The sequence below is a fragment of the Balaenoptera acutorostrata genome, chromosome 16, assembly GCF_949987535.1.
Source record: "Balaenoptera acutorostrata chromosome 16, mBalAcu1.1, whole genome shotgun sequence".
Classification (NCBI taxonomy): domain Eukaryota; kingdom Metazoa; phylum Chordata; class Mammalia; order Artiodactyla; family Balaenopteridae; genus Balaenoptera; species Balaenoptera acutorostrata.
In genome coordinates this window covers 38,681,310-38,707,092 of record NC_080079.1, presented here as the reverse complement: position 1 = coordinate 38,707,092, position 25,783 = coordinate 38,681,310, and the positions used below count along the sequence as shown (strand labels likewise).

Sequence of the window (25,783 nt, the reverse complement as noted above, 5' to 3'; positions counted from 1 at the left end):
GCTCCAGTGAACATGAAACAGTTTTAACTGATGGGCTTAAGGGATGGAAGAAGATGTACAAGAAATCAGCAAGAACATTCTTTGATAAAACTAGTCCTAATCAGAATTCTTAAGATTTGGAAAGGGCATCATGTTTGTCTTACTGCCAGGGGACTCTCTTATTTCCTGTTTCAACTAAGTAACTTAGGAATGGTTATTTCCATGGTATTTCTCCCCATGCTAGGCACTAAATCTCAACTTACCCCAAACTGTGTTTCCAAGAGCGTTCAATAAGCACCCAAATTCTTTAGCAGAATTAAAGTTCTTACAGTTTTCCTGAGGTACATTTCCAACTTGCTTTTGTTTCTATTACATCTTCCCTTGATGAGATATAATTTTATAAAGATATATATATATATATATTTCTTATAATATACTAAATTGGTAATTACGGTGGAATCTGTATTCAAAAATTCACAAAAATATTGAGAGATAGAGAATAAAAAGTGAGTATGAGACAACTTTAGAAATAGAAAGGACTATAAGGAATATTTATTGGTAAGGCAAGACTAAGGCTCTATGGCTTTCCCAAGGTCAAGTAGCTATTTACCAGCAGAGCTGAGAAGAACCAGCTGAAGGAACCAGGTCCCCTGCCAGCTACATCATAGGTAGGGATGTCTAGTATACAATGCTAAGGGCAGCATTCACACAGAATGGCAACAACACACCCTGAATGTACAGCAGGGACCAGGCCTGGAACCAACCCCAGTGGGGACTTGGATGAGTCCTGTAACACAGCAGCCTCAGAGCCATCAGAAATCCATCAATTATTTCATTATTATGTTTAAGATGCCTTGCTAAAAAAAAAAAAAAAAAAAAATCAAGGTGGGAGGTATTCTGCCAGTTCTGGTTCCTCAAGAGAACCAGGGTTGGTTTCCTCAAGAGAAGTGGGAGGTCTCGAGGTTTACCAGTGCACCTCACCATAATAACTCTTATGATTTAAAAGTGTTTTTCTCACTGCTGTTCTGCTCAGTATCAGTGGCTTTCAGAAAGATCCTACTGAGTCATACTTGTAGGATTTATATAGCATGAGCCTTCTAAATGGTTTGATAAAGCAGGATAGAAAATAAAGGCAGCTTTCCTCCTCCACCCACATTAAAAAAAATCCACAAGTTTTAGGAAAAATCCCAGCTCTAGCTAAAATCCTTGAAGACCTGTGAAGACTCCGAGTTTTCCTCCCCCACCATTACCCAGGAATTTGTGCAGCAGCGGCTTGAAGAATTTAAATTTGAGGCAGCCATCCTCATTTACGCTGTTGTTTGAGCGACATGGTTCATACTACACACCCCAGTGGCTGCCCCCACCAAACATAACATATAACGGTTGTTTTTATAAAGAATTTGGAGATTTGTGTAGCTAAAGGAGGTAATAAAGTGTAACAAAATCATAATACTAAATGTTAGCTCATTATCTGAAGCCTTGGTCCACCTCAAGGAGGAGAACATCAGCAGGGGGCAGGAACAATGAAGATGAAGATGATGCAAATCATTAAAGAAAACCATTTGCTGCCTCAACTGCATAATAAAGCCGATCCAGCCTGCTGTAGCCCTACATTCACAATAAACCTAATGAATTTTCTGCTGAATGAATGCAATGGCATCCAGACCAATGTAATGCATGTTTTTGGTGTGAGGTCCATTACAAGAAAAAGGATGTGGGATCTATGGGGTTTCTGCTGTTGATATTTTGTGATTTTTAGCAGAGGGTTTATGTTTTAACTTGGACCCAGCGGGTGCAGTTTATTAGGATGAATTCCTCCATTAACTGTCAGTCCTCAATATCTAAATGTCTTTGTGAACACAGCGTCCAGATCTGACCTCAGAGACAGCAGGCGGTGGAGAGGAGGCACGCCATCTGCTTGTGTTGAGTGCCCTACCACAGACGCACAGGCAATCAGTGTGCTCATCTTCCATTCTGGAGACTTTGGGGCCAGCCAGGCTATCTGAAGATAATATGCCCTCTTATATGCACCGTTCAGCCTGAATGGTAGCCTTCTGGGTATCTCTCCTGATTCCCCACTCAAATCCTTTTCCCCCTTAAGGAGCCTGTCCTCCCAGGACATCCATTATGGGGTAAGCATAAGAGGTGCACCTGTGCCCCTCTGGACTAGCCTTGCCTTCCAGCATGGCGTATTAGCCAAATGGGTTTCAAATTGTTTTCACTGGTCTTGCCCCACAATTCTCCATCTAGGTGCTCGGCCACCTCCATTCTGCAAATGCCAGGCATATGTGCAGCAGAGACCTAGCAAAATCTACCACGTGCCATATGAAACAGTTGGCTCTTTTTGTCAATTCTGTTGGGCAAATACCAGATGGAGCACGGAGCTTCTTTTTTATGAAGCAAAGGCCCTTGCACACAGTTCTTTCCTCCTCTGGTAAGACCTTCTCCCTCCTCTCTGTTCCTCTCCATCCTTCCATCTCCAAACACTTCCCAGGACCATGCCCACCCAGCCCCCAGGGCCAGCCTCTCAGGAGTTCTCCCAGCCTTACTCAGCAGCAAGAACCACTGGGAACAGTTCTCCATTTTCTGCTGAATTCTTATTGTGCGGCAAGGACATACTACTTGGTTGGCTAATTTTCTTTCTCTTTATAGACATCTTGAGTTCAGTGTGCCAAAACTCTCTGGAAAATGGGACCTTGTCTAATTTGTCATTCTCTCTCCCTATAGAATACTGCACAAAGACTTCAAAGAACAGAACAGTATTTGTCTATTGATTAAGATAGAGAAAAAAACCATGATAACAGTCCTCAATCTCGCTTTGAAAAGAGCAAATGTGATCCTCAATTCTAGTTTTGCCCAGGTTTATATTTTAGAGATGAGTCTCTGGCTAGAAGCCAAAGGGCACATTTCTCCAGGGATCACTAGAATATGGCTTATAAAAATGAACAGCAGAAGGCTTTTTGAGTGAGGAAGTACAAAAACGAAGGAAGGACGGAGGGAAGGAAGGAAGGAGGGAAGGAGGGAAGGAGTGAAGGGAGGAAGACAGGGAGGGAGGGAGGAAGGAAGGAAAGACTACACCGTAGCATGGGCCCTCAGAGCTAGAACTTCAACTTAATGCTTCCAATATTTTTTCATATACCAGAAATTCACTGTTCAATGGAAACTTATGGTGTGACTCTTTCTTTCTTTCACATTGTTGTTGTTGTTGCTGTTTGGATGGTAGGGATAGAGAAGAGAGAGGATCTGGTGGTGAGGGTAGAGGGTGGGGGAGGTAGGAGAAAAAGAAGGGGAAATGACTGTTTTCAAAAAGATTTGTGGTAGATAAGGGTTTTTCCCCTCCCTTTTCCTTTACTTTTTAAATTTTGCTATTAAAAGATGCATTTTACAGCATCCCTATTTTCCAGCAGTTATGTCCTTTGATGGAAACATGTTCTGATGTTTATAGTGATTAAGTCTGTCAGTGGGTAAATTCAGTGTTCAATTTAGAGATAAAGCCATGAGACCAAACCCACCACTTTTTATTGGAAATGTCAGGACTAAGGAAGAGAGGCAATTCATTAATTTTAAGCCTATATGGAGCAGTTTGCTCTTTTTTGTCTGTTCGGTATGATGCCAGAGCAGAACTGCTGTGTGTACCTCTGCTACTAGAACGGTCCGAGCATCCCGGGAGCTTGCTAATCAATTTTAGTTAGAGTCAACAGAGCCCCAAGACATGGTTAAGAAACTCAAGGTTTTTAGTGATGATAGCTGAAAAGGAAAACAAATGACGGGGCCTGCTCTTCTCTGTTTCCACACTGCTGGGAGGAGGACAAATAATGTTTCCTGGCGACAGAATGTGATGTACCAGTGACTTCTCTCCAGCCCAGCTTCAGCTCTCAGGCCAGCCCTCTGTTCACTGAAAGGCACTTGTGTTCCTACATAACGGTGCTCATGATTTAAGGGCACTGGATCACTTCAGACATTTCACAGTACTAAATACGCTGTTAGGCAGAACTGAAATTGAGGTGACCTCTACAATTCCCAGCTCGGAAATATATTAGCCACCGAATAATTACCTCACATCCTAGACACATTTTGGTATCTTTTAGCCTGGCACTGGAAACGGAAGGCAAAAAGGGAACAAGCAAATACGGAGGGAGCATTTGTTGAGTTCAGCATGGTGCCGAGTCGTTTACCAGTTTATTTAATCCTCACCAAATCCCACTGAAAGATGGGTTTTTATGCTTCTTTTACAGAAGTGGAAACTGAGGGTCAGAGGGGTAGAAGAACTTTGTAACCCTACAAGAAAGTGGTGTGGCCAGGAAAGATGCCTGAAAAGCATCCCTCCAGGGAAATCTGTTCGTTAATAGACAAAAGAGAAATCTGATCACTATATTTTTTCTTCTTTTCTTACTTCCATTTTCTTTCTGGCTACATGAAGAACAATGATACCTACTTCAAGCATTTGTTACAAGGCATAAATGAAATAGCTCATGCTATCTCTATGTTTGTAGTTCCCTCCGCCTGACGTTTTTGCATAGCTGACTCCTTCTCTTCTTTCTTGTCTCAGCTTAAAGGTCATTGTCTCCAAGAAGCCCTCCCAGGTTACCCATCTAAAGCATCCTCAACCTCTTGACTTGCTATCACATTTCCTCTTATCATCTTCATAGCACCTATCACAATTTTTTTTTAATTTTTAATTTAATTTAATTTATTTATTTATGGCTGTGTTGGGTCTTCGTTTCTGTGCGAGGGCTTTCTCTAGTTGTGGCAAGCGGGGGCCACTCTTCATCACGGTGCGCGGGCCTCTCACTATCGCGGCCTCTACTGTTGCGGAGCACAGGCTCCAGACGCGCAGGCTCAGTAATTGTGGCTCACGGGCCTAGCTGCTCCGCGGCATGTGGGATCTTCCCAGACCAGGGCTCGAACCCGTGTCCCCTGCATTGGCAGGCAGATTCTCAACCACTGCGCCACCAGGGAAGCCCACCTATCACAATTTGTAACGATCTCATTATTATCCATCTTCCCACAGAATGAAGCCTCCTTGAAAAAAGGACTGTTTCTATGTTGCTTATGCTCTACGCCTAGTGCTTAGCACGGTGCCTGGCATGCAGTTGCTGCTCAAAAATACTGGTTGAGTGAGAGCATGAATGAATAATAAATCACCTAGACACTTAGAGCTTCTATTCTATTCTATTCTATTCTATTCTATTCTATTCTATTCTATTCTATTCCCTTCTATTTCCTCTGACAGTTTCTGGGTTCACTTCCGTTTGACCTCATTTTTCATCGTGGTGACCAGTGATCCTGAACCATGTTACACTGAGATCCAACTGAAGCAGGAGAGGAACGCTAGCTTTGCTCCTGCTCTGTAGCAAAAGGACCTGGGCTGTTTTTCTCTTGTTATGGAAAAGAGGCCTTTCTATTTTCAGCCTGAGTGGAGAAAATGTAAGTGGGTAGAAATCGAAGATCTGGTAACTCCTGTGTCTATAGAGGGGTTGAGAGACTTAATGATGGGAGGGAAGAAATGGCTCTTATTGTACAAAGAAACTTGTCCTGACGGTCCCCCATCTTCCTTAGAAAGCTTCTGAAATGCTTCTCCATGGTGCCAGTCTGCCCTTAGCTTGCAGGTCATAGCAACAGTCAAAAGCCTTCCTTGGATCCTGAACTTCTAAACTTAGGTTCTTCCCTCAAGACTCAGATCTATCCAGAGCTCAGATGGGGAAGGGAGGGTTGCCTGTTCTCAGACTGAGGAGTGGGAGGAGGCCCTCACGTGCTTTCAGCTGGGCTCTGCAAATTCAAAGTCAAGTGGGGGTGAAAATGGATGGTCTGACCACCTCATTAAAGTGTCTGCCAAATTTAAAGCAAGAAGGCTTTCTCCATGAAAGTCATCTTCTCTTTTACTTAGGTAACCTTTCAATAATTACAGCACAAAGCATTGTTCAAATGTTCCTGGTCCCTGTGAAGCTTTCCCTGGCTTTCCCAGGCACATAGAAGAGCTCTCTGATTTCCCACACCACCATCTCTGTGCCTTTTACAGGACTGACTTACCTTGTGTAATACTCACATTCTTATGTGTCTTGGACTAATTTATGGTTCCTTGGAGGTAATGTGTTTCATACATTTTTGCACCCTTCAATCAAGATCCCAGTATCTTGTCAGATGCTAGGAATATAGCAAGTGCACAATATATAGTTGTAGGATATATATTTGAATAGTAGAATTTTGGAGCTAAAAGGGATGCCAACTAGTGGTTTGGTATTTTACAAAGCCCAAAGAAAGATGAAGTTATTGCCCCAGGTAGCTACAAAGCAGCAGATGGGAGATACTCTAATAAATATTATTTATTACTTGGAACTAAATCAGCATGATAAAGACTTCCCAAAAGTTTTAAAATCTAAAGCAATTCGAAATACTTTCTATCAAATTTTAATGTTTAGATTTAAAAAAAAACTTTCACAGGGTTTCAAAAGATCATATGTTTTATACTTCTGAGAATTTGTCAAATAATGATTGTCCCATAAATAAGTGTTAGTTTTTCTATAATCCTTGAAAATACCTGCTTGATAAATACTAATTTGGGTTAATATTCACTACTTTATATTTACATATGTTGATAAAATGTTGACCAGATACTAGGTGTATAGACTATATTAGATAAAATTTGAAGTGGGATCACTTCTAGTTTTAAAATGCTATGCATCTATGAGCTCTTCTATGTTGATTCCATCTTTAATGAGCTTTTATTGGCTGCTTAAAATATTCCAAACATTATGTGCCGGACACTGTATCAGTTACTGGGGAAATAAATAATACACTTTAATAAATAAGACAGACAATCCCAGTCCTCAAATTACTCACAGTCTAATAGCGGAGTCAGGCATCAAAACAAAAAAAAATATTTTAATGAGTGCGGTTGTACAATGGAGGCATGTACCTAATACTGTGAGAACACAGAGAAGGGAATAATAACCTGCCTGGGAGGAGTTAGAGAATGCTGTCTTCTAAATAACCTTTTAAATAAATTGGAGTTGGAAGTTGAGGATCAAGAACTTATCATAAATTAACTCAGAGTAAATGAAAATATTTGTCCTGCTGAGAAAAAAATAGACGAGAGGAAAGCCTGCAAAAATCAAGGTAGTATCTCAAGGTGATGAAACAATTTATTATATTCTTAATCTCCAGGTAGTGTGGTCTTGAATTATAGGGACTTTATTTAAAAGTACATGATGGATTTAATGCTATTAAATGATTAATTCAAAGTAAATACTTGCCACTTGTATTTTCTTTTCTTGATAGATGGGAAACCATATTGCCTATATTTAGGTTTTTCTTGTTTGACATAACTAATCAAAGAATTAACCTTTTCTTAAATAGACAGTGTTACAGGTTGAATTCACATGTTGAAATTCTAAGCATCAGTACCTTACAATGTAACCTTATTTGGAAATAGGGTTGTTGCAGATGTAATTTATTAAGATGATGTCATACTGGAATAGGGTGGACCCCTAATCCAATATGACTGGGATCCTTTGATAAAAATGGGGAAATTTGAACACAGACATGCACACAGAGAGAATGCCATGTGAAGATGAAGGCAGAGATTGGGGTGATGTTTCTATAAGCAAAGGAATACCAAGGATTGTCAGCAAACCACCATAAGCTACGTGTTATGGACTGAATGTTTTTGTCCCTCCTTCTGCATCCAAAATTCATTTGTTGAAATCCTAACACCCAAGGTGATAGTATAGTATTAGGAGGTGAGGCCTTTGGGACCTCAAAGAGATCCCTTGACCCTTCTACCATGTGAGAAGGCAGCCATTGTTTATGAACCAGTAAGTAGGCTCTCACCAGACACTGAATCTTCCAGTGTCTTGATCTTGGACTTTCCAGCCTCCAGAAGTATGAGAAACAAATTTCTGTTGTTTATTAGCCACCCAGTCTATGGTATTTTGTTATAGCAGCCTGAAGAACTAAGACACTAGGGAAGAGGCATGGAATAAACTCTTCCTCACAACCCTCAGAAGGAACCAACCCTGCTGACACCTCAGTCTTGGACTTTTAGCCTCCAGAACTGTGAGACAATAAATTTCTCTTATCTAAGCAACTCAGTTTGTGGTAATTTGCTACGGTAGCTGTAACAAACTAATACAGACTATAAATTCTTTTTAGGGACATGGTGAAGGACAATAGAAATTTTAAACTGGATTCTATACAATACTGGAACATTAACTCAATTGAGAAAAAAATCTAAAGGAGTTAAGAAAGTACTACTCCTGGGGCTTCCCTGGTGGCGCAGTGGTTGAGAATCTGCCTGCTAATGCAGGGGACGCGGGTTCGAGCCCTGGTCTGGGAAGATCCCACATGCCGCGGAGCAGCTGGGCCCGTGAGCCACAATTGCTGAGCCTGCGCGTCTGGAGCCTGTGCCCCGCGACGGGAGGGGCCGCGATAGAGAAAGGCCCGCGCACCGCGATGAAGAGCGGTCCCCGCACCGCGATGAAGAGTGGCCCCCGCTTGCCGCAACTGGAGAAAGCCCTCGCACGAACCGAAGACCCAACACAGCCAAAAATAAATAAATAAATAAATAAATAAGAAAATCCTTTAAAAAAAAAAAAAAAAAAAAAAAGAAAGTACTACTCCTTTTCCAGTTTTTCTATCTAGTAACTCCCTAAAAGCATTCAAATATATAAAATATACTTTTTTTTAATTTTAATTTTAGGTCAGTCTAGCATTTGGCTAGAAAATTAAATACAGTTTTTATATCTCTTCCTGTTAGGTTCTTGGAAAGCTACTCTTGTGGTTGTGTGTGTGTTATTCTTTGGAAACTTAAATCTGTGAGGGCTTTGAGCTCTCAAAATAATTGGCTTTTACCAAGTAAATTTTTCTTTAACTTTTCCTCCTAAGGTACAATATTGACCATTATTTCAAACAAATAAACTTTGAGGATGTGGAACAATAGAAAGAGCACTGAACTGGCTGTCTGGAGACCAAGTGTCTAGCCTCAGTTTTGGCCCTAACAAACTGTGTGGCATTGGACCAGTGCTTAATTTTCAAATAGCTATCAGATCAAGAAAAACTTGGGTCAGAGTAGCTTTTGATATTGGCCATGACCCACAGTTTGCAAAAATTTCTATTGGAAGTGGATATGCTTCAAAACGAGAAAGAACTAACAGAAAGCTCATAAGAAAGGCACTGCAAATCGATATCATCAGCAAGGAAAATAAATGATGGCGAGAAAAATATCCCTTTATTTTCTTCATTTTAACAAAAGAATCCCTGCTTATCATTTCCCCCTCCTCAGTGTACAAAGGCAACCTTAAAATATGAGTTAACAAAAGCAAATGATTCAAAGCTAGTATTTTGTTGTCTTTAAAGTTACAGCGGTATCAAATGATTTTATAGCCCACTGGGGCCAGAAAAATCACTTGGAAGCAGAGTGTACCTAAGTGAGCAAGTTGTACTACATAAAGTGGCAAATGATCTTAGACAATTACAGAAAACTTTATATATCAATCAGTACCCTGGAGACAGCCGATAATGTTGGCATATACTGCTAAAACTGTCAGCAATAAGATGTGAGGAAAACCCAAACCAGAACTTTTAACAAATTATGAGGTTCTGAAAAAGAGCAGAAACCTCTGTGGTAATGGCTTACATTAACAATACAGCTGCCTCTTCAAGATCCCCAAGTCATAAAACACTTAACAGTGAGGAACTGAAAGAAAAACATGTGCACACTACAAGGAAACCAAGATCAGGAGAAATGGCCTTCGTATGGGAGTATGGTGTCTGCCAAACAAAATGTTGGAGACTGGCAGTCCCCGATGTGAAAACAGACTCAACCATAACACACTCATAGGTAAAGGCCACAAGTGGGCCTCATCATCTCATCCACATAGCATGGTACCTAAAGGTGGTTCAAATTGGGATGTCTGGGTTTGAACCACTAGCTGCGATGACATGAGCAAGTAGCTCAGTTTCTTTACATGTCAAATATGGATGATAGCAGCAGTGAAATATTATATAATACCTATATAATCCATCATATAGGCTATTGAGAAGATCAGATTAGTTTATGTAGGTAAATCACCTCGAAGAGTGCCTGGTAATTGAATATCCAATAAATGTTAGCTTTACTACTTCTGTTCCTATTGCTACTACTAGACAATGTCCTTGTCAAATAAAACAAGACCATTTTTTTCCCAAATATTTAGATAAAACCAAAAAGTATTATAGAATATTGGCAAATAAATTCAAGAGTTGTTATTTAGGTTCAAGTCCCTATGCTTCCACTTTGTTCATGTATTAATTTTGATTTATACAACAGATTTTTATTGAACATGGTGCTAGGGCAGTGTGCTACATACTTGGGTTCCAACAATGAATAAGATACATAGTCTTTAAACCTAAAGGGCTCACAGTAGTAGAGTAGACAGACAGAATTCTGAGGAGTTATGTTTGAGCCAAGTGGAGCATACAGAGGGAGTACAAAGAGTGAGGAGGGAGGAACACTTGGTCCAGATTGAGTGGGTGGGGTGATGGTCAGGTGTCATTCCCTAGAGGTGACAGCTGAAATAAAATGTGAGGCAATACTGATTTAGTTAGAATAAAGATGGCCAATCAAATTGGGTAATACCCAGAACACCTTGGTTTCCCTAATATCACTGACAAAGAGCCTAATGTATGTTTTTTTTTAAATTAATTAATTAATTATTTATTTATTTTTGGTTGCGTTGGGTCTTCGTTGCTGTGCGCAGACTTTCTCTAGTTGCAGTGTGCGGGCTTCTCATTGCAGTGGCTTCTCTTGTTGCGGAGCACAGGCTCTAGGCATGCGGGCTTCAGTAGTTGTGGCACACGGGCTCAGTAGTTGTGGCTCGTGGGCTCTAGAGTGCAGGCTCAGTAGTTGTGGCGCACGGGCTTAGCTGCTCCGTGGCATGTGGGATCTTCCCAGACCAGTGCACAAACCTGTGTCCCCTGCATTCACAGGCGAATTCTTAACCACTGCGCCACCAGGGAAGTCCCTAATGTATGCTTTTTTTTTTTTTTTTTAAACTCCTTTGACATTTTTATTTATTTATTTATTTTATTTTTTGGCTGTGTTGGATCTTCGTTTCTGTGCGAGGGCTTTCTCTAGTTGTGGCAAGCGGGGGCCACTCTTCATCGTGGTGCGCGGGCCTCTCACTATTTCGGCCTCTCTTGTTGCGGAGCACAGGCTCCAGTCGCGCAGGCTCAGTAGTTGTGGCTCACAGGCCTAGTTGCTCTGCGGCATGTGGGATCTTCCCAGACCAGTGCACAAACCCGTGTCCCCTGCATTCGCAGGCGGATTCTTAACCACTGCGCCACCAGGGAAGCCCCCTAATGTATGTTTTTAAAGTTAATGCCTACTTTTGTTTTTTCTTCTATTGGTGGTTGCTTATGGGATCTTTATGTGTCATGATTTTATATTTGCTCTTTCAAAGGAAATATTACTTTTAATGATTACAGCATATATTAGTAAAGAGTAATTTGCTTCAATCATACTTATGTAAGGTCTTTTTGGACGCATGAAATCCTATAGGGCCTCGGGTTGACCACTACTGACCAATAAATCAGAAAATTTTCTAGACTTAGAGCCCTAACACAGAGCTACTCTGGGCACCAGTGTATAACTAGGTTTTTGTTATGCCACAGTCAGGCAGGAGGTAAAAGTGATGACACTTGCATCCACTGTGAAAGGGAGAGAAAAAAGATAGGGAAAAGGAAACACTATGAGCAGATGGGATGCTAATGAGAGACAATAGATGATGTATTGTGAGAAGTCTAATATTGTCCTGCTCAGTATGCCATCGGAGGAACAATTTAAACCAGAGAGAGGAAACAGTTCCTTTCTGAAAATGAGGAGAGGGTGATCTCAGAAAAAGTCCCCAACACCAATAAGCAGAAATCAAGATTTTGTCATGAAATTGACCAACATTTCTTTTAACACGTACTTATGACAGAGACATTTTAGAAACTCCTTAAGAATTTTTCAGTGAAAGCCTATAAATAGTGAATAGGTTTTCTATTGTTCAATTCAGCTTTCTTCTTTTGTAACCCACCTTTTAAAAAATGTGCAACAGACTGAGGAACTTCAAAGAACAGAATTCTGTCCCACCCTAGTTCTGCACATAAAAAATAGCAAAGAACATTTTTATTCCTTCTTATTGAGTTGTGACTCTCAAAACGCATTTCCTTAATTCCAAGAGTCCACCAAACATTTGATAATTTAAACATTTGGTTTAAAAATATGCAAACAGACAAGGTTTCATTTCTTAGAAATCAAGACCACTTGACGAAAAAATAGAGAGAGATGCAAAGAATGCCTGAGCATTAGTAGATATTTCATTCCTCTTAAAACCACACTTCACTTGCTCAATGAAAAAAAATGTCCTTTTATTTTTAAAACCTCTTTCAAGCTGAAATTGCCTATGTCCAAACCATAGCCTAGAGCAAAATTTTACAGCTGAGTAACAAACCTCTTAAAACTTAGGTTTATAATGTAAATGCTATCCAAGAGTTAATTACAGTGGGCTCCAATAGGGTATCATTTTTTTCATTAGCTTGGAGCTTGGAGACAACACCATCTTGACGTGACCATATTTATCCCAAACTTCAGACTCTATTATTTCATTTTGTTGGGTTGTATGGCAAAAGCCAGTGAGCAGGGCCCTCCTTTCTTTACTTTATAGGCTCCATTTGCCCAAAGGTTTCAGAAAAAGAAAAGTTCCTGCAAGAGAAGTTGGCATCAATAACAGTTTTAAATTAGGACGGCCTAAGGGCAAAAGAGAAATCCTGCTTGCTCTTAAAGGAGAAATCACGCATACACTCTTAAGAAGGACAAAATTTTTTAAAAAGTTTAAATCTTAACTGTCTTTAGACTTCTTTTAGGACTTTGACAGGATAGGGTTTACTCTTCCTAGGAGGTCTGTTTTCTGAAAGAACACCTGGCACTTCATCAACAACTGTAGAATTTAGCCTGAGACCTAAGAGACTGGGCGAGATATTTACCAACCTTGTGTCCTAAGCCAGTGCTTCTCAAATACTAGAATCACCTGGGGGAATTAAAAAAAAAAAAATCTGCCTGAGTCCCAACATTGGAGTTTCAGATTCAATTAGCATAGAGTGTAGCCTAAGGGTCAGGAGACTTAAAAGCTCCCTAGTGGATTTTAAGGGGCAACCAAGACTGCTCTACGTCCTTCTACTAAATGAGGAGACCGTGGACCAGCAGCATCAGCATCACTGGAAGCTTATTAGAAAGGCAGAATCTCAGGCCCCACCCCAGACCTGATGAATCAGAATTTTAACAAGATCTTCAGGGATTTGCTTGCACACTAAAGTTTAGGAAGCACTGTCTTTTACTACTACCACTCCAAATAACCTCCTGACAGTCTGAGAGTCAGTCTTACAAGAATTCCAAAGTACTCACTGAAAATATGACCTGCTTTACATTCTATGAAATAAAAATAGTAGATAGGGAGTGTTCTTCATCTGATTAGGAGATGGAAGAGAACATCAGGATGGGACTGAGACAGGTGTCTCGAAAGCTTTCTGAGCTCTGGATACAGGGCAGATACAGAGCCAGAAAGTAGGACAATGAGAAGGAGGGGAGAAGGGAAGGGAAGCCAGTGGCTGAAATGAGTTATGACTCATCAATGTTTATAATGTACCAGTCATTACATATTTTGAAAATCATCTCTGTTTTTCTGTTTTGGCCCACCTCCATAGCATTCCTTGTCATTACCTGAAATATGCCAGGCTCTTTCCATCACAGGGTCTTTGCACTAGATTTTGCCAATGCCTTGAATGCCCTTCTCCAAATCTTTGCATGGCCAACTACTTCTTAGCATACAGATCTCAGCTTGTCACTTCCACAGCAAACCCTTCCTTGACTACCGATTCTAAAGTGCCCACCCAGCATTTTATAACATCATCCTCATTTTAATTCTCTTCATTGCACATCTTACATCGAATAACTTTCTTATTTGTTGGCTTATTCTCTCTCTTCACTCTTTAAAATTTATACTTCAGGTGAATAGGGACCTTGTCTTATCCAGTGCTGTATCTGCATTCACTCACTCATTCAACTGGTATTTACTATTTATTGGCCATCTATAACGTGCAGGTACTGTTCTAGATGCTGGGGATAGAGTACTTTTAACAGTGCCTGTCCTATAGTAACTGTTCAATAAATATTTATTGTCGAATTAACTCATACTCTTCTAAATACTTATTTAGAAGAGTATGAGTTAGAAGAGTATGAGTTAATTCGACAATAAATATTTTAAAAGGCCATTTTTTAAAAGGCCATTATAGACTATTCAAAGTGCTCTGAACTGGAGAATTGCAAATGCACTTTCTAGCTACAGAGAGCTCATATTTTACTATAAACAATAGACATATATACACCTAACAATAATACAACCTAAAAAGCACTAAAGTAGCCTTCAGAACAAAAACTATGGGCATGAGAGGGGTGAGTCAAGAATTCTACTTAGGAAAGTGTTGAGGGGAAGCAGTCTTTGGGGACAAATTCAAGAGGAGGGGACATTTCTAGTGTACTTTGAAAGGTAAACCAAGTGGCACTAGGCAGAGAAATGACAGAACATTCGAGTCAGAGGACCAGGCTATGCAAGAAATGTTAAAGAAAATGAAATGGGTGAAGAGGCTAATGGAGCTGGAGGGAAAGTTACATTCAGGAAGAAAGTGCCAGAAATAATGCTGGAAAGTCATATGGGGCCCAAATGTGACAAGTATATCATCAGAGATATTTTGATTTGGTGTACCTTTATGAAAAATAATTTAGCTGTATGTATCAGGAGTTTTTACGTTATTCATTCTGTTTGACTCAGTATTCCCACTTTCTAGAATTTATTTAAGGAAACAATCACATATCTGGACAATAACTTATGTTTGAGAACGTCTATGGGCCTGTGGTGACCTAAATGGGAAGGAAATCCAAAAAAGAGGGGATATATGTATACGTACAGCTGACTCACTTTGCTGTGTAGCAGAAACTAACACAACGGAGATTGGTTCAAGATGGCAGAGTAGAAGGACGTGCTCTCACTCGCTCTTGCAAGAACACCAGAATCACAACTAACTGCTGAACAATCATCGACAGGAAGACACTGGAACTCACCAAAAATGATACCCCACATCCAAAGACAAAGGAGAAGCCACAGTGAGACAGTAGGAGGGGCGCAATCACAATAAAATCAAATCCCATAACTGCTGGGTGGGTGACTCACAAACTGGAGAACACTTATACCACAGAAGTCCACCCACTGGAGTGAAGGTTCTGAGCCCCACATCAGGCTTCTCAATCTGTGGGTCCGGCAACAGGAGGAGAAATTCCTAGAGAATCAGACTTTGAAGGCTAGCGGGATTTGATTGCAGGACTTCGACAGGACTGGGGGAAACAGAGACTCCACTCTTGGAGGGCACACACAAAGTAGTGTGCACATTGGGACCCAGGGGAAGGAGCAGTGACCCCATAGGAGACTGAACCACACCTACCTGCTAGTGTTGGAGGGTCTCCTGCAGGGGCAGGAGGTGGCAGTGTCTCACCGTGAGGATAAGGACACTGGCAGCAGAAGTTCTGGGAAGTACTCCTTGGCATGAGGCTTCCCAGGATCTGCCATTAGCCCCACCAAAGAGCCCAGGTAGGCTCCAGTGTTGGGTCGCCTCAGGCCAAACAACCAACAGGGAGGGAACTCAGCCCCATGCATCAGCAGACAAGTGGATTAAAGTTTTACTGAGCTCTGCCCACCAGAGCAACAGCCAGCTCTACCCACCACCAGTCCCTCCCATCAGGAAACTTGCAGAAGCCCCTTAGATAGCCTCATCCACCAGAGGGCAGACAGCAGAAGCAAGAAGAACTACAATCCAGCAACCTGTGGAACAAAAACCACATTCACAGAAAGATAGGCAAGATGAAAAGGCAGAGGGCTATGTATCAGATGAAGGAACAAGATAAAACCCCAGAAAAACAACTAAATGAAGTGGAGATAGGCAACCTTCCAGAAAAAGAATTCAGAATAATGATAGTGAAGATGATCCAGGACCTCTGAAAAAGAATGGAGGCAAAGATCAAGAAGATGCAAGAAATGTTTAACAAAGACCTAGAAGAATTAAAGAACAGACAAACAGAGATGAACAACACAATAACTGAAATGAAAAATACACTAGAAGGAATCAATAGCAGAATAACTGAGGCAGAAGAACGGATAAGTGACCTGGAAGACAGAATGGTGGAATTCACTGCTGCGGAACAGAATAAAGAAAAAAGTATGAAAAGAAATGAAGACAGCCTAAGAGACCTCTGGGACAATATTAAACACAAAAACATTTGCATTATAGGGGTCCCAGAAGGAAAAGAGAGAGAAAAAGGACCAGAGAAAATATTTAAAGAGATTATAGTCGAAAACTTCCCTAACATAGGAAAAGAAATGGCCACCCAAGTCCAAGAAGTGCAGAGAATCCTATACAGGATAAACCCGAGGAGAAACATGCCGAGACACATAGTAATCAAATTGGCAAAAATTAAAGACAAAGAAAAATTATTAGCTGGTTTGCAGGGCAGAAGTTGAGACACAGATGTAGAGAACGGACATATGGACACCAAGGGGGGAAAACTGCGGTGGGGTGGGGATGATGGTGTGCTGAATTGGGCGATTGGGATTGACATGTATACACTGATGTGTGTAAAATTGATGCCTAATAAGAAACTGCAGTATTAAAAAAAAAAAAAAGAAAGAAAGAAAAATTATTGAAAGCAACAAGGGAAAAACAACAAATAACATACAAGGGAATCCCCATAAGGTTAAGAGCTGATTTCTCAGCAGAAACTCTACTAGCCAGAAGGGAGTGGCATGATATACTTAAAGTGACGAAAGGGAAGAACCTACAACCAAGATTACTCTACCTGGCAAGGACCTCATTCAGATTCGATGGAGAAATCAAAAACTTTACAGACAAGCAAAATCTAAGAGAATTCAGCACCACCAAACCAGCTCTACAACAAATGCTAAAGGAACTTCTCTAAGTGGGAAACACAAGAGAAGAAAAGGACCTACAAAAACAAACCCAAAACAATTAAGAAAATGGTCATAGGAACATACATATCGATAATTACCTTAAACGTGAATGGATTAAATGCTCCAACCAAAAAACACAGGCTTGCTGAATGGATACAAAAACAAGACCCATATATATGCTGTCTACAAGAGACCCACTTCAGACCTACGGACACATTCAGACTGAAAGTGACGGGATGGAAAAAGATATTCCATGCCAGTGGAAATCAAAAGAAGGCTGGAGTAGCAATACTCATATCAGATAAAATACACTTTAAAATAAAGAATGTTACAAGAGACAAGGAAGGACACTACATAATGATCAAGGGATCAATCCAAGAAGAAGATATAACAATTATAAATATATATGCACCCAACATAGGAGCACCTCAATACATTAGGCAACTGCTAACAGCTATAAAAGAGGAAATCGGCAGTAACACAATAATAATGGGGGGGCTTCCCTGGTGGCGCAGTGGTTGAGAATCTGCCTGCCAATGCAGGGGACACAGGTTCGAGCCCTAGTCTGGGAAGATCCCACATGCCACCGAGCAACTGGGCCCTTGAGCCACAATTACTGAGCCTGCGCGTCTGGAGCCCGTGCTCCGCAACAAGAGAGGCCGCGATAGTGAGAGGCCCACGCACCGTGATGAAGAGTGGCCCCTGGTCGCCGCAACTAGAGAAAGCCCTTGCACAGAAACGAAGACCCAACACAGCCATAAATAAATAAATTAAAAAAAAAAAAAAAAAAAGTTTAAAAAAAATAAAATGAAAAAAAAAAAATAATAGTGGGGGACTTTAACACCTCACTTACACCAATGGATAGATCATCCAAACAGAAAATTAATAAGGAAACACAAGCTTTAAATCACACAATAGACCAGATAGATTTAATTGATATTTATAGGACATTCCATCCAAAAACAGCAGATTACACTTTCTTCTCAAGTGCACATGGAACATTCTCCAGGATAGATTACATCGTGGGTCACAAATCAAGCCTCAGCAAATTTAAGAAAATTGAAATCATATCAAGCATCTTATCTGACCACAACGCTATGAGATTAGAAATCAATTACAAGGGAAAAAATGTAAAAAACACAAACACATGGAGGCTAAACAATACGTTACTAAATAACCAAGAGATCACTGAAGAAATCAAAGAGGAAATCAAAAAATAGCTAGAGACAAAGGACAATGAATACACGACGACCCAAAACTTATGGAATGCAGCAAAAGCAGTTTTAAGAGGGAAGTTTATAGCAATACAAGCCTACCTCACGAAAGAAGAAAAATTTCAAATAAACAATCTAACCTTACCCCTAAAGGAACTAGAGAAAGAAGAAGAAACAAAACACAAGTTAGTAGAAGGAAAGAAATCATAAAGATCAGAGCAGAAATAAATGAAACAGAAACAAAGAAAACAATAGCAAAGATCAATAAAACTAAAAGCTGGCTCTTTGAGAGCTGGTTCTTATCAAACAAAATTGATAAACCTTTAGCCACACTCATCAAGAAAAAGAGGGAGAGGACTCAAATCAATAAAATTAGAAATGAAAAAGGAGAAGTTACAACAGACACCACAGAAATACAAAGCATCTTAAGAGACTACTACAAGCAACTCTATGCCAGTAAAATGGACAACCTGGAAGAAATGGACAAATTCTTAGAAAGGTATAAACTTCCAAGACTGAACCAGGAAGAAATAGAAAATATGAACAGACCAATCACAAGTAATGAAATTGAAACTGTGATTAAAAATCTTCCAACAAACCAAAGTCCAGGACCAGATGGCATCACAGGTGAATTCTATCAAACATTTAGAGACGAGCTAACACCCATCCCTCTCAAACTCTTCCAGAGAACTGCAGGGGAAGGAACACTCCCAAACTAATTCTATGAGGCCAGCATCACCCTGATACCAAAACCAGACAAAGATACTACAAAAAAGGAAAATTACAGACCAATATCACTGATGAATATAGATGCAAAAATCCTCAACAAAATACTAGCAAACAGAATCCAACAACACATTAAAAAGATCATATACCATGATCAAGTGGGATTTATCCCAGGGATGCAAGGATTCTTCAATATACACAAATCAATCAATGTGACACACCATATTAACAAATTGAAGAAGAAAAACCATATCAACATCTCAATAGATGCAGAAAAAGCTTATGACAAAATTCAACACCCATTTATGATAAAAACTCTCCAGAAAGTGGGCATAGAGGGAACCTACCTCAACATAATAAAGGCCATATACAACAAACTCACAGCAAACATCATTCTCAGTGAAAAACTGAAAGCATTTCCTCTAAGATCTGGAACAAGACAAGGATGTCCACTCTCGCCATTATTATTCAACATAGTTTTAGAAGTCCTAGCCATGGCAATCAGAGAAGAAAAAGAAATAAAAGGAATACAAATTGGAAAAGAAGAAGTAAAACTGTGACTGCTTGCAGATGACATGATACTATACATAGAGAATCCTAAAGATGCCACCAGAAAACTTCTAGAGCTAATCAATGAATTTGGTAAAGTTGCAGGATACAAAATTAATGCACAGAAATCTCTTGCATTCCTATATGCTAATGATGAAAAACCTGAAAGAGAAATTAAGGAAACACTCCCATTTACCATTGCAACCAAAAGAATAAAATACCTAGGAATAAACCTACCTAGGGAGACAAAAGACCTGTATGCAGAAAACTATAACACACTGTTGAAAAAATTAAAGATGATACCAACAAATGGAGAGATATACCATGTTCTTGGATTGGAAGAATCAATATTGTGAAAATGACTATACTACCCAAAGCAATCTACAGATTCAATGCAATCCCTATCAAATTACCAATGGAATTTTTTACAGAACTAGAACAAAAAGTCTTAAAATTTTTATGGAGACACAAAAGACCCCGAATAGCCAAAGCAGTCTTGAGGGAAAAAAACGGAGCTGGAGGAATCAGACTCCCTGACTTCAGACTATACTACAAAGCTACAGTAATCAAGACAATATGGTACTGGCACAAAAACAGAAATATAGATCAATGGAACAGGATAGAAAGCCCAGAGATAAACCTATGCACCTATGGTCAACTAATCTATGACAAAGGAGGCAAGGATATACAGTGGAGAAAAGACATTCTCTTCAATAAGTGGTGCTGGGAAAACTGGACAGATACATGTAAAAGAATGAAATTAGAACACTCCCAAATACCATACACAAAAAAAACCTCAAAATGGATTAGAGACCTAAATGTAAGACCGGACACTATAAAACTCTTAGAGGAAAACAGAGGAAGAACACTCTTTGACATAAATCACAGCAAGATCTTTTTTGATCCACCTCCTAGAGTAATGGAAATAAAAACAAAAATAAACAAATGGGACCTAATGAAACTTAAAAGCTTTTGCAAAGCAAAGGAAACTACTAGTAAGACGAAAAGACAACCGTCAGAATGGGAAAAAATATTTGCAAATGAATCAATGGACAAAGGATTAATCTCCAAAATATATAAACAGCTCATGCAGCTCAATATTAAAAAACAAACAACCCAATCAAAAAATGGGCAGAAGACCTAAATAGACATTTCTCCAAAGAGGACATACAGATGGCCAAGAAGCACATGAAAAGCTGCTCAACATCACTAATTACTAGAGAAATGCAAATCAAAACTACAATGAGGTTATCACCTCACATCAGTTAGAAAGGCATCATCAGAAAATCTACAAACAGCAAGTGCTGCAGAGGGTTTGGAGAAAAGGGAACCCCCTTGCACTGTTGGTGGGAATGTAAATTGATACAACCACTATGGAGAACAGTATGGAGGTTCCTTAAAAAACTAAAAATAGAACTACCATATGACCCACTACTGAGCATATACCCAGAGAAAACCATAATTCAAAAGGCACATGCACCGCAATGTTCACTGCAGCACTATGCCAGATCATGGAAGCGACCTAAATGCCCATCAACAGACGAATGGATAAAGAAGATGTGGTACATTTCTACAATGGAATATTACTCAGCCATTAAATGGAACAAAATTGGGTCATTTGTAGAGACGTGGATGGATCTAGAGACTGTCATACAGAGTGAAGTAAGTCAGAAAGAGAAAAACAAATATCGTATATTAAAGCATATATGTGGAACCTAGAAAAATGGTACAGATGAACCAGTTTGCAGGGCAGAAATTGAGACACAGATGTAGCGAACAAATGTATGGACACCAAGGGGGGAAAGCCGTGTGGGGGGGGGGTGGTGTCATGAATTGGCAGATTGGGATTGACATGTATACACTGATGTGTATAAAATGGATGACTAATAAGAACCTGCTGTATAAAAAATAAAATAAAATTCAAAAATTCAAAAAAAATTTAAAAATTTAAAAAAAAACGAGAGAGAATTTTAATATGCATTAATAGGAACTGGTTAAGTTATGGTGCAGCCATATTGTAGAGTCCACATAGCTGCTAAGATTGAAGTGGATCTGTTTCGACAGTGGATGTGGATCGATGTCAGTAACATTGTTGGGTGAATAAAGTTGCAGAACAATGTAAAAAAAAAAAAGAAAGAAACTAACACAACATTGTAAAGCAACTATAGTCCAATAAAAATTAATAAAAAATAGCCTATTAATGGAAAAAAAAAAAACAAAAACCCCCAAAAACAAAAAACCCCTCCAAAACCAACCAAACAAAAAAGAATGTCTGTGGTTAAATGGTTAAGAAAAGCATTCCCCCTTTCTTCACAAGTTTATCATGTAATCATCATTCTAGCATAATAGGAGAAAAGAAGTTGTTACCTGTTCAGTAAGTTAATGAATCTTACTGCATTTTTTAGTTCCTATGCAAATGTCTGTATATATAGATATGGCTTACAAAAATGGTAACATATTATACAATATTTTCATAATTTAATTTTAATTTTAAACTTAATAATATGTGATAGGCATCCTTCCATGCCAGTATACAGGACTCATTAACCACTCTTTATAAGCCTAGTATGAATTGTAAGGATGGAGTCATACAGACCTTAGCTATGTATCCTCATTTAACCTCTAGGTGCATCAGTGTTTGTCTAAGTGGGGATAATTTACCTACATGGAAGATTTGCTATAAATTTAAGTGGAATACTGTAAGTACAGCACTTAGCACAGGGCTAGGACAGAATGTGCTCAGTAAATGGGAGCTTTATCATTGGGATTAATAATAATTAAGGGATTATTCTATTAATATTGCCATCAATGGATGATTGGGTTATTTCTAATTTTTCCTTCTGCAAGCAAGACAGCACCACATTCAGTACGCCCTTGTGTAAAGATTTCTATAAAATAAACTCCAAAAAGTGGAACTGCTGGGTCAACAGTATGTCCATTTTAAGTTTTTCTAACACTGCCAAATTTCTTTTCAGAAAAGTGTTTTCAGTGGGCACTATCACCAGCAGAGGATGCTACTTGCTGCCTGCCTTTCTGGAAAGGCAACGTGGAAGGGAAGGGATTTTAGCAGGCACTTGAAAATGACTAGGCTATGGTGAGGCAGAAGAGAGAAGGCAGTCCTATGGGGGTGTGGGGTTCTCAAGACCATCCTTTGGCTTGATGATTCATGAGAAGCACTTACAGGACTCAGAAAAGCTGTTATATTATTGGGTTATGTTTTATTACAGTCAAAGGAGACATATCAAAATCAGCAAAGGGAAAAGGCACAGGGGGGAAGTCCAGGAGAAACCAGGTACAAGCTTCTAGGTGTCCTTCCCAGTGGAGTCTTATGGGGACAAACTTAATACTCTCAGCAACAATATGTGACAACCCATGTGAAATGTTGCCAACCAGGAAAGCTCACTTGAGCCTTGGTGTCCAGGATTGTTACTGGGGGTCAGTCACAATACACATGTAGAGCCCACTTGACTGATCTCAGCTACTCAGACTCCAGCCATCCACTGTAGCCAAAACAGGTTTTCACCATAAATCACATTGTCAGGATACACTTATCTGGTCTAACTGGTATGCCAAGGCTTCAGGCATACAAGTAGGTTTTTACCATAAATATAGTAGGGTCCAAGGCCTTAGGCATACAAAAACACTAATCAGGAAGAAAATTTCAGGGGCTCAGAGGTTATCTTCCAGGAGCTGGCCGTGAACTAGAACTGAAGACAGGCATTTCTTTGGAAGGTGCATGGTTTGAACAACCCAGGCCTGCTGAGTTAACCCTTTTCTGCCCATGGGGGAATGGCATGAGCAAAGACAGGGAGATGGAAATGCATAAACCACGATTAAGGAAAAGAGTGTAAACTAGTATGGTTAAAGAGAAGGAGAGCAGAGGGAGATTAAGTGGAAATGTATCTTGGGTCAAGAGTCTTCAGTGCAGATAAGCATGGGATTGGGGACTATTAATTGATAGTGGTTTAAAAGCTGAGTTGGAGTAAAAATAATCTGGATTCCAGGGAATCTGTTGACAAGCCAGAAAAAGGAGGTTCTGAAGCAGTGTGATAGCCATGGAGATGGAAAGGACCTGTGCAAGAAACAGTGAGAAGCAACCACAGTAAGACTTCAAGAGTCAGTGAAAACAGGTGGACAAAGTAAGGGGGAAGTAGTGTTAACGCATCTTCTAGGACTGTAAGTTCATGTGATTATAGGTAAAAGCCTCTGTTGACAGAAATAAGGATGTCAGGACAGCCTTCAGATACATTCATATATCTGACAGCTATTTATCAAGGGCCCACTAAGTGCTAAACCAATTGTCTTCAAAGTACAGTCCATGAACCACCTGCACTCCATCACCTGGGAAGCTTGCTGACAAAGCATATTACGCCCTTCAAGAGCTACTAAATTCAGCTCTCCAGGACAGGGTTTGGAAATTTGCATTTTCAACAAGGTCTCCAGATATTCTTATCATAACTAAAGTTTGAGATTCTCTGTTCTCAGCAGTGCCCAGAAAATCATTTGTATATCTGATTTTAAATATATCTCAAGTTGTGAAAATAGGAAGGAGAAAAAAACAGTATAAAGAAAGACACTTTTTTCTTTCAGGCAATTCAGGATGGGAGTTTCAAAGTTAGGTACAAGAATGAGGCTGAAACTGCTATTGCACTTTTTTGGGGTGGCAAAAAAAATGGTGGTGGGCCTTGATGTTAGGAAAGGATGGCTAAATTGTGCAGACTTAGGCATGTTCAAGTGTATGGTCCAGGTATGCAATCTATGATCATGAAAAGCACAACTCTCCTTTAGCAAGTGTAACAAGGTCTTTTGCCCAGCACAGCCTAAAACTGCTACAAAAAAATATGACATATATTTTGGAAATAAGCACATTTAAAAGATGCCTTTATATGTGAATCTTATTTAAATGTGGATAACCCTTTAGGATGTTTATGAAAAAGATTTTTTAAAAAGAAGCAGCAAAGATAACAAGTGACAGCTCAGAGCTTGGTATATAAGACTAATTAAATAAAAATCCAAGTATATATATTTTCCTCTCTACTAACCTCTTTACCTAGCTTTCCCCATCCCCCTTTTTTCCCTTTCCTAAATGAGTCCTTTCCACTCCTGGTTGACAGTAAAGAAGACAGCATGCTCCAGATAAGGTAGCTTTCTTCATTTAATATAATGTTGATGGTTTCTTTCATTAAGTTTTAGCATCCTTCTGAAAATCTGGCAAACACTATGATACATGCTGTCTCCATTAAATGTATTAAAAGAACATTCAATCAGGAAATTAGCTAACTATTCTCTAAATAAATTATATTTGAGATGTTACATATAAAATATGATAATTTTGAGAGGAAATCAAATTATGCTTAATATTTTAATGTACTGTGTTGAATAGAGTGAAAAAAGCATAAGCTTTAGAGCCAGACAGATATCAGTTTGATTTATGGCTCCAGATTCAGGGAAGTTATTTAGGCTTTCTGAATCCATTATTAGATTCTCATTCATTATCATCGTTTCTGAATGGGGCATCACTGGCATGTGAGGCAGGATAACTCTGTCGCATGAGGTGGTTCTCAGCATTCCAGGACAGTTCTCACCACTACACTCTTTGTTTTAGCTATTAAATACTAGTAGCATTCCCAACTCCAACTTCAGGACAACCAAATGTCGCTACAAATTTGCAAATGTCCCAAAGGGGGATGCTGATGCCCCTTGTTAAGGGCAAGTGCCTTAAATGGATTATAATAATACCGCTTCAGTTGGGAGCATTTTTCTGGCACTTCTGAGTAAACAAAGAGGTAGTTAAGAGAATGCATTGAGGTCAGTCAGACCTGGGCTAAATCCCAGCCCTGTCAATAGTGGCTGCGTTGCTTCATCTAAGCCTGAGCATCTCATCTATACAATTATGATAGGAGTAATACCTGATGCAGACGATTATTGTGAGAATTCACTGAAATAATGTGTGCTCAGCACTAAGCACTGAACCTGGTGCAGAGTAAGCCCTCAGTCAAGCCAGCCACAGTTCCTACAGTCATTATTGTTATTAAAGCCAGATGCCTGAGACTAAGGAGAGGGGAGGTGGCAAGGAAATAAGACACCTAAACAAGAAGTTCTGCAAAAACGGGAAAGTGGGAAATAAAAAGTAGCTAGAGAGCGTAGAGCTGTCAGCTTCCCTCCCACCCCCACCACCCCCTAAGATAGGAAAACGCTGTGTATATTTGAAGATAGAGGGAAGATAGAAAATGGTGAAAATGAGGCTGAGACTCAAGAGTATAGAAAGGGCGGCTATGTGAA

General features: G+C 39.7%; 1 protein-coding gene across 3 annotated transcripts in view; it reads right to left on the bottom strand.

Moving 5' to 3' along the window:
* The window catches only part of RNLS (renalase, FAD dependent amine oxidase), a 290,024-nt gene that overhangs the window by 148,090 nt on the left and 116,151 nt on the right, over window positions 1–25,783 (bottom strand). The window lies entirely within an intron of this gene.